This window comes from Perna viridis, chromosome 7 (genome assembly GCF_037379345.1).
Source record: "Perna viridis isolate PV_CMFRI_1.1 ecotype Kerala chromosome 7, ASM3737934v1, whole genome shotgun sequence".
Classification (NCBI taxonomy): Eukaryota; Metazoa; Mollusca; class Bivalvia; order Mytilida; family Mytilidae; genus Perna; species Perna viridis.
The window spans coordinates 32229974-32239707 of NC_142451.1; the positions used below are offsets into that span (position 1 = coordinate 32229974).

The following is a 9734-nucleotide window of genomic DNA, read 5'->3' on the forward strand; positions in this document are numbered from 1 at the left end:
AGTATATAGAAGCATATGATTATCATACAATTTTAGTTTGTGATAAACATATGGTTTTCATGCGTGGCACCTTTGGCTGGGTACTTCAGTACTTATTAAACTGTTGAAGAACTTTTCACACTGGATATGAGTTAACCATTTCATAAACTAGTTTAATATTTTGAACCTTGAAATTGGTTGTTAAAGAGTATAAACATTATTTCTTTTAAAACAAGTGTGGACACAGACTGGCACTGCCCGAGGGGAAAGTATGGACAAAGACTGGTTTTGCCCGAAGAGCAAATTTGAACATGCATACGATTTGTCTTGAACGTGTTTGCATTGTCAAGAATGGATGGCCTTTATTTTAAATAGTAGGAGCCATAAACTCAAATCAAATAAGAGCATTTCTTTAGTAGTTCGTAAAATCATATCAAAATTTCATAACTATTAAGTCATCGCACGAAAACCAAGTGAATATGAACGACGACACGGACGCCGCCGACGGTAACCACTGTCAACACCGTATCAATATACAATGTTTTGCGGTGACACTATTATATTCAATATATACGTATATACAGGTCAATTCGGGGTTTGGGAATGCATTTACATCTATAAGGTCTATGTTTCACATTAGTCCATGTTAAACAGTTCTCTAGCAAAAGAGAATAAAACTGCATAATGGAAAAAAAATCCCGCTTACAGTCATGAACTCAACAGATAACATTCGAAATATTTATGACACAAAGTTACAACACCGGTATATGGAGAACTTTAAGACTAAATCCATCGTTACTGAATCACAGTGAACACTTTAAAATAAATATTTCAACTAAATCTGGTATCAAACAATTTTAATCAACTTCTAAATAGTTCTATACATTTGTAGCATGAAAAATGTTTCCTTGGACAAAAACTGTATACTATAGTACTTGTTTTGCAGCTGTATAAACTATATCCAGAGGCACTGCCAGTATCATTTGGTTTCAGAACCAACGTAAAGTATATGTACATTCAGCATTTCAGAACACTGTCATTGGCTTTTCTTTATAGAATCTCTATTTCATTAAATCATGTAAATCTTCGCAATTTAATAAAAACTTAGCTATTTTTACGTGTGTAGTATTAATGCCTTGATACTAAACAAAACCTTCATCCTTTTAACACAAAAGCGATTCATCCATATTTGTCTATCTGCAAATATAAATAATGAAAAACAGTAGACATTTATTTTTAATACTTTACGAAAATAATCAAAAATGTTTTTTTTAACAATTTTTTTTTATCAATGCCTGTATTTGTTGATTGAGTGTATGGTGTTACTCTACATCTATAATCATATACAGTAAATCTAACTGTGTAATTCAAAATCAATGTCTATTGAATATTCTAAGGAAAACATCATCTGACATCACTGTGGCTGTAAAACATTTTAAAACTACATCGCATGTCACTTGTGCAATTATTTCATCTTGCATGCCCATATGTGTACAATATCATAGTAAAATGAGCTCAGACCACCGCCATCAAAACAAAAAAATATCTCAAGCGGCGAATCCCAAAAGAGATTTGGCCGTGAACTAAGTCTTAAATTATTACAATGTAGTTGTTCAGTCTTTGCATATTTGGTTTTCATTGTATTCTGAGTTTGGTGTCACTATAATGACTTATTTCATTTCAAAAGTTTTAAATACAAATAAATCCCTACCTACCGACCCTACAAAATTTCAGAATGGTGATCGGAAACATAACTTTATTTTTTTAAGTCCTTGGAGATTTCTCATCAATTGACTGGCATGCATCAATAAATTGACTCACCTATCTGTCTTACAAGCACTTGAAACTGTAAATTTTACCCCGAAAAGTATTTTGCTGGGTCAGATTCAGCAAATGATGTAGGCTGTACTATATAAGCGTGCAGAACACAAATTGGACCACTAGGTCACGGATCAACAGGCAATGCATTTAATGAATTGAATGAATGAACGTATGCACCATGACCCACATCCACTACGCTCGGGGACTGTGTAAACGCTTCGATGCTTTACACCGTCCGTGAGAGACCCCAAATGATAGCCAAAGGCGTTAAAAAAACCCTCAGTCCGTCATGAATTACAAATATCACACATGAGTGCAAACCGGGTCTTCGAGTATTGAGTGTATTAGTAAGCACGAAAACAAAATCTAAACCAAGTATTAATTAGTCGTCTGTCATATCGTGCAAATGATTGGCTAAAACTGTGTAACGAAATATTTTTTTGGGGGGATTTTAGTGGTTTATATCCACAAAGACAGTCGAATTATCAACTCAATTATCTGCTAGAAGCAACGATGTCCTAGCTTAATAATGCACGAAATGAAGGGTGTAACGGGTATACGGAAAGTGCTATCGTTTTCAACTTTGCTGTTATAGTGTTATTGAAGCAGCAGTAACTACTTCATCTAACCAAACTGTCTAAACCGAGTTCCCTTTGGACTTTGAATTTGGTTCGGATTAGGCAGGTTTACCATGATTCTAATTTTGGTTATTTTATATTCTTTGTTGTGTATTTCTGTTGGCAGAGGTAACACTTAGTTTAACTTGCACTTAAAATAGAGATTTTGTATATGCTAACCTTTAGAAAGTTACAAAATACTGTAAGTTCATTACACTTCGTCTCATTTGTAAATAGTTTTATCGGTCTGTAGACACTTAACCTTAAATTATATCGCCTTTTGTGTCAAAAATAAACAAAATATTCAAGAACTATAACCGATTTCAGCAAGTTGTGCCTAATCATGTCGTTTCTTTAAAATACCTTAGAAGTCTTTTGTCCCAATATAAATCTTGGCTTGAAATGTTAAACAGCAACTAAAGAAAACAAAGACAATTAATGTATGTTCATCGACTTTAATTTATCACTATAATTACTTTGTAATACATATCAATGCATTGAATATTTATATGATTGCAATACTTTAAAGTTTTTATGTAGCATTCCACATAAGAATCATGCAAAATGTGATTGATGGTTGGAACACCTACATAGTTTTATTTTTATTTTGTTTAAATGTTACAGTTAACAGAAAGTAACACGTGGCACTTCATATAATCCTTGTTATAAGGAGAGAAAAAAATATATATAATGCACTGTAGAGTTCAAAATTAAGGGATATAACTCTGTAAATGACACTAAAATACAATAGAAACTGTTCGATTTTCAGTGTGGATTATCTCCTGAGAGCAGACAGATTGGAATGAAAAAATATACATTTCATCATATAGACCTGTGAAGCAACTTAATCACAAAAATAAAAAATGTGTAGCCTGTTTTGGAGTATATCACACTTTACAACATTTCGCATGATTACAACAAAGACTACTACTTATTAACTTATCATCCGAATGTGTAGAACTTGGATTTATTCCGTCATGGTCTTAAATATCATTATAAAAATCATTCATGTCAAAAACGTACTAAACTTACTTGTATTTCTTGTCCAGAAACAGTTACAATTACATAACCAGTCTTAGGTTTTTATTTGGTTGTTGCGCTTAGGAGGTGAAATGTAAATATATATATAGATTGTGCATTTCCAAGAGTTGTTTTTGATTGTAAAAATATATGTAAAGTGTAGCATAATTATGTTGATCAAAAAGCATCGTTTCCTCGATGGATTTAACATTGTTGTTAAGTTGCTTTATGGATCTATATGATTGAAATTCAATGTATAATTATTCATTCTTATCGAAAATCCTATAGTTTCTATTCTATTTTCAGCGTCAGTGTTATATCCATCCTCCATCAAGTGCAATTGTAACTTTAAAATTCCAATCGATGCCCTGGAGGACTATGTAAGAAAATGGATAAAACGAGAACAAGAAGACATTGATTCACTGTCAGAGTGAATTACAATTACATTGTCTACTATAAATGACAAATATGTTGTCGTATAAGCAGACAAAGCCGAAAACAACATTTTTTTGGTCTGCAAAACACATTACATCTAATGTTTATTATCAGAGGTAGACGTAGAAAATAATAGCAGTAATAAGACCTATATTACCACCACACTCTCCAAAGAAGAGATAGTAGATAACCATAAATCTGTACTATCCTCTTTTGGTCTCTACGATAGTTACAGGTTGTCTGAAACACCTATGGTTACCTCTTCTGGAAGGTGTGACCATAGGTGTTTCAGACAACCTGTATCTATCGTATCACTTCATCCTTTCAATTGTGCCATTCATATTAGAAAATAGACACTGCTCCTGTTTCAACATAGAGAGGCGAAAAAAAATGCCATCTTTGTTGTTGAATGGAATGGTCCAATGGATTATACCATGTGAAATATAAAGGATGTCGAGGTGGCTTTATTATAAACAAACCACCCACCACCGAACAATTGCTGTAAACGTATAAGTTTCGCGGTTGCTAACTTTCGCGGATTCTGTCAAGTGAACATATTCACGGGGTTTCATTTTTTTTTTGCGGTTTCAAAAAATGAAAATTAGTACACCTCGAAAATTAATACTTTTACAGTAACTCCCATTTCAAGACACCGTGCGACTCTATATATTACACAAAGTACATTACAAAATATGAACTCTTGAGAATGCCACGGTCAACTCAGATTAAATTATGAGTGTAGGCCGACGAGAACTGTATTAAAATTAATCTAACGTTTTTGTCCGCAATACACAATAATGCTACCCATCTGAAATAATGCAATCGTTTGAAAGTATTCATGAATCAGAGAACTTAGAGATCCAAAGAACGAATGGGAGTTTGAATATATGTTAATAGGACAAAAAATAATAAGTCGACTTAAATATCAAATCGTATTGAAACATGCTTTTCTAGGAATTATTTGTATTCAAAGACGATGATCAACTTCTTACAATATGACTTGTATACACTTATCCAGAATCAAAGTTCCAATCCGGCAATAACTAGTGCATTCTATATCCGATACCCGGGATAGATTAGCATTTCTTTGTTATTTTCTATTTGACTATGGTAATCTGTTTGGTTTAGCTCAGAAACAAATGTTACCAACAAATGTAAAAAATTTTTATAAAAAAGAGAGATTTTAATTTTTTAAAGGTCTCTTTTATGGTTCCAGAATACCGGAGGTCGTTGCATAATAATGGAATCAATCACAGGCTACCATTGTGACCCAACGTGATTAATTTTTCTTATAGTACAAACTAAAGTATCGATGGGGAATATACATTATATAGTTTTGATAATATTTTTGTGTAAAAACGTTAAAATATTTGAAACGGGGAGGTCTAACTTTGGCATGGTAAAGAGGGACATAACTTTAACTAACAAATTTCCAACGTACTTACCGATAGAAACCATTGCAATAAATATAAAGCTTAAATGTATAGTAAAGTGTATTATTCAGGAGTCGTGCAGGATTGTTTTCTTTAATCATATTGACCGCATGTGTAGTTTGTACAGCATATCAAGAATGGCCGCCAGAACCAGCAATATAAACAAAATTGGCTGGGAAGGTTATCATAAAAAATTGCGTAAGTATTAGTTTGATATTTAAAAAGTGGTTTTAGTGGTGTTTATGCATTTTACATGGTTAAAATGTATTTGATATATTTATGATTTCTGTTTATCGAATATTCAGATCAATATTTTGTGATTATTTTCTTTGTGATGTTGTCAGAATCTTGAACAAAGGTATACATCTACGCAATAAATAACGACCTGTACAAAGTACGCAGGGAATAAAATTTAAGGTAAACTCAAGCAGTCGTTAAATGCCTGCATAAAAAAATATACAAAAAAACCCGAGATTCGAACTGGAACAAAAGGAATATATTCCAAGGATAAAAAATAGACAGGGAAAATAGACATATAAATTAAAGAATATTAAATAATCAAAATAACACTTGCAAAAACAAAAGTAAATGAGCAACCTAGACCACTAAAACTTGGAGCATGGACCAAGGGCATCGGTAGGGTAAGTGTCATCTGCTTTTGTAGACACACCCGCCAAGTTGCTCATAAAAAGTCTTGTCTGGGGTAGACGAACGAGAAGAAATCGATGACACGGTGAAAAAACAAAACAATGGTTCTCACGGTGCAGATGGATACACAATAACGATCCACGAATTCATGAGCCCCGTGCAGGTCCGGGTGTTAAAAGAATAGACCTGCAGCAGCGCTAAGCTTGTCGTAAAATGCGACTAAATAGTGCTCAGAAATCTAGCCGGGGGCTAGGCGCTCTGCCCAAAGAGCAACTGGGATGTGTGCCCCAGGTGGTGGAATGGGGTATCCCTGGCGTGTTACATGCCAGGGTTGTCAGACTATAATACGGAAAACCTGACCGCAAACCATAGTGGTGCACCGTGTTGGGAAAGATGTCAGGTTCCTCGCACGTTAAAGAACCCTGCTGTGGTATTTGATAGGAGTAGGAACCTTTGTGCTCCACCACAGGAGGCTAAATTGCCCGACCTTACCCATCCCCATTTTTCTAGTGGCAATCACAATTTGTCGACCCTATTATCCTTGTGTCCCATCCTTTTTTTTTTATTTCATCATCATTTCATGTTCATTTTATCATCCATTTCATGTTCATCGTCTGAATATAGCTGAAATATTGCTGCTTGGACGTGAAACCCCAACAAACAAACGAATTCATGATGATGACAATAAAACCTCTGTTGTGATTACTTGTAGCAACATGACCTTGTTCTTGAAGTCTTATGAAAACTCCATACGCAGGTGCTGAAGGGATGCTGATGAAAAGTCATCACTTTTGTCGGAAAGTTTGGTCATGATTTTTCATTTTCAATCGATTTCTAAGTGTAGGTCAAGATAGGAGACTGGCTTTATAGTTTCTATAGTGCCTTTTGTCTCAAGTTCTTTGGGGTATAAAATCCCCGAAACTAGAATAGTTTAAAGACAATGCGTTATCTATATAGCAAAAACTGAGAACAAAGGACATGGCTAACGATATGTTCATTCTCTTGTTTCATGAAAGGAATTTGTCAGTAAGTAGCGGAGCAAAATATGTTCCCATAGGAACGTCAAATATCTTCAAAAACAAACCAAATTTCCCCAAAAAGATAAGTTATTTTTGATCCAGTACATTTTATGTTAACGACCTTTAACTGAGACTACTCTCAAATCGACCATTTGCAATTCCAATGCAATCAAAACCTCTGGAAATCGATTCGATTATATATATCATTATGCGACTTCCACGTGATCTTTCCTCGACTTGAAAGTCCAAATCGACATAAACTTTGTATAAATCTGTACTGTAGCACACCAAACTGAACAGGTCGCAAAGGGGTCAGCAATAATTTGCATATGTATAAAGTATCAAAGTATCCGAGTTCTATTGTAGAATTTAGTAGATCACAAAAGCGACAGGTTCAAACTCCTATATAATGAATATCTATATTGAGAAAGGGTTATTGTAATTACATTTTATCGAACCATGATAATTTTAACCGATGTGCTGTGGTGAATTGACGATGGATAAATCTTCCTGCCTGTGGATTGAAAAATGTTTAGAAACAGATACACAAGACGGATGCACACTTGAATTAACTTACAGCACTTACCGTGTTATTTCGGTAAGTCCTCATATTATCAATGTTAAGAAAGATGTGTGATCACGATCACATACGTCTTAACATTGTCATTGCATGGGCAAAACATCGTTTATATACCTATTCGTGTTAACTCTCGAGGTAAACGATGAGCATGCGTGACATATACTTCTGTGAGGTTGGACTCTGGGAAGAAAAAAGAATTTTCCCAACAAAAGATTATATACAACATATCAAACGATCCGAAAAAAATATTTAATAATATGCCTAATTTACATGCAGTGAAACCTGTCAGAATCGAACCCCTGTTTGACTGTAGAATTAGTTCGCTTGATCTATATTGCCGGTTCAAAGTACATTTAAACCGATATGCGCATGGTCTTAAAAACTGTCCTGTTTAAAAAGGTTTTTGGATTGTTCGGGATTTCTCTTCAGACAGGTTATACTGTATATCCAATTCTTATGGTTAGACTGATACTTATACTCTTACTTTTATTTATATTTAGAATTGTGTCCAACTGCATATTCCTACGCTTCTAAAATTGACAGATGTATTAAAGCAGATGGCACTAAAAGGAATCACAGGAACGCTTGCTTGGAATGCCGAAAAGAAGGGGCAAACTTGGCAAGAGTAGATAGCTATGACATGTGGCTGTTTGTTAGAGCCGTTATTGGTTTGTTATGCAATATCACACGTTTACAACCCTAAAACAATAGTCATTCAAATTGAAAGATGCGCCTTTACTCGCTATATCTTTTCCTTAGTCAAGAGAGAGGTCTATTTGGCTAAAACTAAAGTGTACTACAAACGCGTTGTTCAGTACGTACTTTCGATTTTTAAATTAGTCTACATATTCTTGCAAAGTGAGGTTTCTTGTTATATAAGCGTTTATAGAAATCTTCAGGAAATGCGGTTAGTTAATAATGGGACGAAATGTCAAAAAGTTTAAAACCTTACACGTGTTTTTGTTTCTAAAAATTGTAGCTATTAATACGGATAAATAATGGTTGCTTCGATGAGTTTATCGACTGATATTGCTTGCTCAATATCGAACTCGTTATTACAACCAATCGTATTTCTTTTCTGGATTTTTATTTCTGACATAACGAAATTGGCTCTTTGCATTAATTTGTTCAACGTCGTATTCCTTTTTTGCTGAGATTAACTCTTTAAAAAGACAAATTGTCTAATTCTCGTTAAAAATCTTTTCATTTAAAAGACAACTAGTATCTAATCAACTTATGATTAATCCATCCCTAAACTGAAACGTGGACCAATCAGATCATATGACGAAGAAATCAGGGGTTGAGAAATTCGAAACTTGGGATTAAACAAACATGCCAAATTCCTAAACTTATACCATTAAGTACCATATCATTATTTTAAGAGTATTTAAAATTGTATATAACCGTTGAGATAACGTATTGTAAGAGAATTTTTGTTAATTTCTTTCTCACTTCTTTATTTTCAGCATCTTCTAATATTATAGATACATATATTCAAGGCGAAAAAGACGTAAACGGCGTATGGAAATACGACGACAAATCACCCGTCAATTTTTTTTTGTGGGGAAATCGCCAGCCTGATACAACTCTGGCCGACAAGTACCTCGACATGTGGAAAAATGGTGGCTATAAGTATTGGGATGTAGTAGGGAATGCTAGCTATGGATATGTTTGTGAAATAAATCTGAAATGAAAACATTTCAGACGAATACATTGTAAGAAGAATACAAGTGACTATTGTTTTTTAATTTTAAACAAAAAATATGTATTTACAGTAAAGATCAATTGCATTTCATGAATAAAATAAACAAAAAACAAACTCTCCATTCAAAATAAACAGGATAAAGTACAAATTTTACTACATATTCATAAATAAAATTGTGAAAATAAACAAAAAAAACCCCAAAAAACAAACAAACTCAGCATTCAAAATATAAATCCCCATGTACATGTACAAACTCGTACATATGGTTGTAAAATTGCACATGTACAAATATGTACAAATATACACATGTGTAAAAGCTAAATTGCTAATATGTTATATGAGTTTCTGAAGGGTGTGTATTTAAAAAAATAATCATGCAGTCAGTCAATATGTCTTCTGTTGACACATCCTCGAAATGGAAGAAAATCTCGCCTTTCAATGACGACAAAGATGATTCATCTCCTATTATGTAGTTCA

General features: G+C 33.7%; 1 long non-coding RNA gene across 1 annotated transcript; it reads right to left on the bottom strand.

Moving 5' to 3' along the window:
* Positions 1-819: 819 nt before the first annotated feature.
* LOC148612336 (uncharacterized) lies at positions 820-7686 on the bottom strand. Its single transcript, XR_015924362.1, has 3 exons — positions 7559-7686; positions 2781-2833; positions 820-1176 (listed from the first exon to the last, which is right to left on the bottom strand). It is a non-coding gene; the product is annotated as an uncharacterized LOC148612336 (long non-coding RNA).
* Positions 7687-9734: the final 2048 nt, after the last annotated feature.